At 45.8% G+C, this 6,000-nt stretch overlaps 1 protein-coding gene across 7 annotated transcripts in view; it reads left to right on the top strand.

Moving 5' to 3' along the window:
• Positions 1–3,673: 3,673 nt before the first annotated feature.
• The window catches only part of LOC134339309 (uncharacterized), a 164,935-nt gene continuing 162,608 nt past the window's right edge, over positions 3,674–6,000 (top strand). For 6 of the 7 annotated variants that reach the window (XM_063035698.1, XM_063035701.1, XM_063035696.1 and 3 more), the window contains exons 1-2: positions 3,704–3,834; positions 4,865–4,965. The gene's annotated coding sequence lies outside the window, so the exon portion shown is untranslated. Of the gene's footprint in view, positions 3,835–4,864; positions 4,966–6,000 lie in introns of all 7 variants that reach the window. The other variant, XM_063035697.1, reaches the window with a different exon arrangement.

The raw sequence follows: 6,000 nt of genomic DNA, 5'->3' as shown, positions 1-6,000 counted from the left end.
TTATGGCAAGTCCACATCAGACACATGGAGTGTGTTTAAAGATCAACTGCACAGAGTGCAGGAAAGTTATGTTCCTGTTCGAAGGAGGGACAGGGATGGAAAGACAAGAGAACTTTGGATTTCCAGAGAGGTGATGAATTTAGTCAAGAAGAAAAGGGAAAAGTAAGTAAAGCTTCGGAAGTTAGGATCAAACAAAGCACACGAGGAGTATAAGGAATCCAGAAAAGAACTAAAGAAGGGAATTAGGAAAGCCAGGAGGGGCCACGAACAGTCCTTGGCAAGTAGGATTAAGGTGAATCCCAAGGCATCAAGAGGAAAAGGATAACTAGGGAGAAGGTGGGACCACTCAAGTATAAAGGGGGGAACATTTGCATGAATATGGAGAATGTGAGTGAGGGACTTAATGAGTACTTTACTTCAGTATTTACCAAGGAAAAGGATATGGAGGACCTGGAGATCAGTGCAGAATGTATAAATGTATGAGGGCATTTAGAGTTCAAGGAGGAGGAAGTGTTGGGTCTCCTAATGAGTATTAAGGTAGATGAGTCCCTAGGGTCTGATGGGATTTACCCCAGGTTATTGAAAGAGGCAAGAGATGAGATTGCTGGGCCCTTGACTCGTACCTCCATGTCCTGTCTAGTCACGGGCCAGGTTCCAGAGGACTGGCAAGTGGTTAATGTTATACCTCTATTTAAGAAGGAAACAACTATAGTTTGGTGAGCCTCACGTCAGTTGTAGGGAAATTGCTGGAGAAAATTCTTAGTGATAGGATATATGAGCATTTGGAAACCCCTGGCCTAATTAGGGAGAGCCAGTATGGCCCTGTGTGTGGCAGGTCATATCTAACCAATCTGATTGAGTTGCTTGACAAGGTGAGGAGAGAGATTGATGAGGGGTAGGGCAGTGGATGGTGTCTACATGGATTCTAGTAAGGCGTTTGACAAAGTTCCTCACTGGAGGCTAATCCAGAAAACGCAGGGAATCTGCGACAAACAGGCGGTTTGGGTTCAGGATTGGTGTGCACATAGAAGACACAGAGTGGTGGTTGAAGGGATTCATTCGAGCTGGAGGTCTGCAACTACTGGGGTTCCGCAGGGATCTGTGCTGGGACCTCTGCTGTTTGTCATGATAATGAATAACCTGGATGAAAATGTAAATGAGTGGGTTAGTAAATTTGAAGATAACACCAAGATTGGTGGAGCTGTAGATATTGTAGAAGACTGACAAATAATACAGCACAATATAGATCAGTTGCAGATATGGGCAGAGAAATGGCAGATGGAGTTTAACCCAGATGAATGTGAGGTGTTGCACCTTGGCAGGGCAAATGCAAGGAGACAGTACACTATTAGGGGCAAGATCCTGAACAGTGTTGCTGAGCAGAGAGATCTTGGGATCCCAGTTCATAGCTTGTTGGCAGTGGTTGCACAGGTTGATCAGGTGGTTAAGAAAACTTATGGAATTCTTGCTTGTCGAAGCATTGAGTTCAAAAGTCAGGAGGTTATGTTAAAACTTTATAAAACTCTGGTTAGGCCACATCTGGAGTATTGCATACAGCTCTAGTTGCCCCACTATAAGGAAGGATGTTTAGGCTTTGGAGATGGTGTAGAAAAAGTTTATCAAGATGCTCTCTGGCTTAGAGGGCATGTGATGTCACGAGAGGCTGGATAAACGTGTTGCTTTCTCTGGAGTGCCAGAGGCCGAGTGGAGGTCTGATAGAGGTTTACAAGATTATGATTGACATAGATAGAGTGGACAGAGAATATCAGTCTCCCAGGATTGAAATGTCTAACACCAGAGGGCATGCATTGAATGTGCGAGGGGATAGGTTCAAGGGGGATGTGAGGGATAATTTTTTCTTTTTACTCAGGGAGTGGTGGATACCTGGTGTGGTGGTAGAGGCTTTTGAGAGATGTTTGGATAGGCATATGGATGTGAGGGAGATGGAGGGATGTGGACATGGTGTAGGTACGAACGATTAGAGGTTGGGTGTTTTTGATTTGCTTTTTAGCTGGGTCAGCACAACAATGCGGGCCAAATGGCCCATTCCTGTGCTGTACTGTTCTATATTCTAAGGAGTGGACATTAAGTGAGAGGATGTAAGGGTGGCAGAGGAGTGAGCAATCTTACCCTCTCTCACCCCTTTAAGTTCCACCATCAGTAACTTCATCTCTTTAGTTCCCACTTTTTCATACTTCCCTCCACGTCCCACCACTTCCACCAAGGATGGCCCTCCCCACAATTGAAAGTACAGCCATGAGGCACGGCCTCAAGAAAGTAGCTTCTCCCCTCAAAGATCCCCACTGTCTGGGTCAGGACCTCCCCTCACAGCGGCCTGCCTCCCAAACCACCAGGCTCAGCTACAGCTACTTTCTTGAAGTGACCTTCACAACCCTAATTCTGCCTCAGAAAAACTACAGTCCACCTTTTGCATGACCATGGGGCTGTCCCTGATCGTGCTATTGCTTGCACTAATGCCTTGTGTTACATTTTTGAATAATTTATATCCCATGTTTTGTGTGAAACTACATGCCTGTGATGTTGCTGCAGACATGGTCTTTCATTGTACCTGTAGCTCACCATGCGTGTGCACGTGACAATGAACTCAGCTTGACTTGACTCCCAATTCCAGTCGGTGAGAAGAGCTGTAAATGCAGATTGATATTGGGTTTGTTTCTGCATCATACCTCGTGGCACAAATACAAGTTAAATGCTACTTTCTGTATAACATCAAACCACTACCACAGTGCTGTACACTGTGTTGGACATCTCATTACAGGAACAGGCAATGAGAAGGCGAAAGGATGACTGACAGTGCTGGGGATGGAGACTGGTTGGCCAGGCTGGTTTTTCACTGAAGAAAGATGTCATTAGAAATATCACAAACCACCCCAGTCTCTCCATCACCCTCTTCATCCCCAACCCTTCTAGACTCACCCCACCATCAACTCCATAACCCAAGCCTCGGCTACCAAATTGAAATCTTTGATCTCACTCAGACTTCGCTGTACACGCCCCACCCTGACCCCAAACTCATGCCACCTTTGTGATTCTTGAGCCTTTCCTGCCTTACATCCCAACCTTGCACCCTACTTTGTATTTACCCTTGTTGCTTTGTGATCTTCCCTTCTACACCCTACATTGTGCCCCCTTATGCACCTCATTTATTGCTCCCTCTTTGTGCACCCCACTTTATTGCTCCCTCTTCGTGCACCCCACTTTTTGCACCCACGTTGGTTCCCCCCTTGTGTGATTCCCTCCTGAGTACCCTACTGTATGCTATCTTGTTCCTTCAGCTGTATGGTTTCCCCCCAATACATCCCACTGTGTGAAACCAGGCCCCCTCCCGCACTGTGCATCCCATTCTAAGGTCCCACTGTTCTCTGAATTTATGACCCTCCCCTCCCCTCTTGCACCCCAGCCACCATCGCTGTCATTCCGTGCAGAACGGAAACACAGGGCCCGGACGCGTGACTGGCAGCCAGCCCGGCCAATCCCAGCCGGCGGTCCTCCCCTTGGGACCCCGGCCACTCTCTCGCTACCGGCCAATGGACGGGGTGGAGAGGCGGGCTCCTGGCCCGACGGACGGACGCGCGCCCAATAGGACACGTCGGTGGGCGGTACGTCCGCCCCAGCGCGTTGGGGCTGAGCCTGGGATTTCCCAGCCAGTAATGGATGCCACTTGGCTGGGATTGCAATGGAGCAGCACTGAGATTGTAGCAGGGTCTGCAGTTTCCAGCAACATTCAGCAGGCTCTGAGTGCAGGGACCCAACAAGGAGAGAGTGCAGCCTGAGGGATTTCAGGTGCAAAAACCCATCTTCCTCCAAAGCCCTGTATGTGGTTTATCCCATTGCAAAACAAAAGTGGGATTTGATTGTCTTGAATGAAAAAGTGCATATTGGCATTGAAGTGGTTTTCATTGTACAGTGACATTGCACTGAGCTGCACTTACATTTCTTGGCTGTAAAGTTTCAGGTGCATAGAAATTAATTTTGGAGAATTGAAGATTGAAGAGTGTGTCTTTATTGTAGTTGCTGAACTGTGAATCTTGGTACAGTGACTGTTGTAAAGTGGACCTCTTAAAGAAATGTTCCCCACCCAGACTATGGATGGTGTTATTGTGTCTTCCAAGGGCAAGGTGTCTATTGTGATCTGTTGCGAGGGAGGGGTTGGATTCACAGCTAAGCGCTGTCTCAGAGCTAAATGTGTGAATGAGCCGTGACACGTAAAGGTGGATTCTCGTTGCATTGTCTCGTTGCTGTCCCCTGCGTGGACGAACCCTGAAGTTGCAACCATCTGAATTATTTGATTATGATCAGTTGTCTTGTGTTTAAATTAAATTGATCAAATACCATTTTTCTTTAAATGTCTATGTTGTGTCACCTGTACAATAAGGGAATTGTTAGTCCCCTAGAATGTCATTATGCAGCTGTTGTACTTTGAAATACTGTGCATGTCTATTAAATGAATAAGAGAGTGAAGCATTGTTTCTGAATGATGTAAAGGAAATAACATGCTATTTTAATATTGTATTGAGGTACTGGCTGGTATTTAGGCTGGTGTTTGAAACAATACAATTGGGCTTTCACAGCCCTGATCCAGCCAGGGCAATAGGGCAGTGCTCCCATTCTTAATCACAGTGAGTGTGAAAATTGTGCTTATGTCACTGTTGGGCGAAGGGCAGGTTTTGGTTTGATTGCGGTTTTTACTGCTCAGCACTGGTCACCCATGCATCATTACCTCAAACAGGAGAGCAAAGAGAGGATTAAATAAAGGACAGTACTCTGTTATTACATTGTGTGAAACTGTGCTATTTTCGTATATAATGTGAAACTATACTATTTCTGTATGTTGTGCTGGCAGGTCTCCTGTGACATTGCTCAAGACAGTTTGGATAATGCACTGCTCTATAAAGACCACACAGTTCCACCACATAATGCAAAATGTATATTTCAACTCCTAAGGTAAATTTCTGATTAAGCCTTGCAGCTGGTTTTGATTTTTAAAGACATCAGTATTTGTAAGACTTCCAGAATGATTGTAATTTTCATCTACTGTATCAGTGATAGCTCCATTTTGCTCATTTTACAATAACAATAGCTTAAATTTGTTACAAGTATTGCAGTAAATTCTAACTAGAGTTGTTTTGAACTAGTAGAAGCATATACAGTCAGTGGCCACTGTATTATGTATCCTCAGTTCAAATGGTCCAATTTAATGTCAGAGAATGGATACAGTATACAATCTGAAATCCTTGCTCTTTATCGACATCCATAAAACAAAAAAAAACAAAGAATTAACAACAGAAAAATATTAGAACCCCGAAGACCTCCTTCCTTCCCCTCCCATGTGCAAGCAAAGCATCAACCCACCCTCCGCTTGTCCCAGCAGAAAGCATCAGCCCCCACCACCACTCACCAAGTCCCCAAAGACCATGATCTATAGTCCATCAAGGACTAGTATTCATTCCAAAACCCCAACATCTCAATAGGCTCTCTCTCTCACTAACGAGGGCGAGAGTGATATCCCTCCTGCCACTGTGAGAGGGGAGGCCGACAGCCCACTGGTTCGATGTTACGGTCTGCAGCGTCACTTATAAAGTACCTAAAATAAAGAGGCCGCTGAGTATATGCTTGTGGTCTTCTGCCCGTCCACTTCAAGGTTCAACATGTTGTGCGTTCAGAGATGCCCTTCTGCACTCCACCGTTGTAATGTGTGGTCATTTGAGTTACTGTTGCTTTGAGCCTCTGCTCTCTCTCAGTGACAAGGTACTATCACCCACAGGACTGCCGCTCACTGGATACAATCCTTGTTTCGCGCACCATTCCCTCTAAACTCGAGAGACTGTTCTGCGTGAAAATCCCGGGAGATCACCAGTTTTCAGGCCGCTCAAACCTCCCTGTCTGGCACCAATAATCATTCCACAGTCAAAGACACTCGGATCACATTTTCCTTCGCATTCGGGCGTTGGTCTGAACAACAACTGAACCTCTTGACCA

The sequence above is a fragment of the Mobula hypostoma genome, chromosome 29 (assembly GCF_963921235.1).
Source record: "Mobula hypostoma chromosome 29, sMobHyp1.1, whole genome shotgun sequence".
Taxonomy (NCBI): Eukaryota; Metazoa; Chordata; class Chondrichthyes; order Myliobatiformes; family Myliobatidae; genus Mobula; species Mobula hypostoma.
This window is presented reverse-complemented; position numbering and strand designations above follow the sequence as displayed.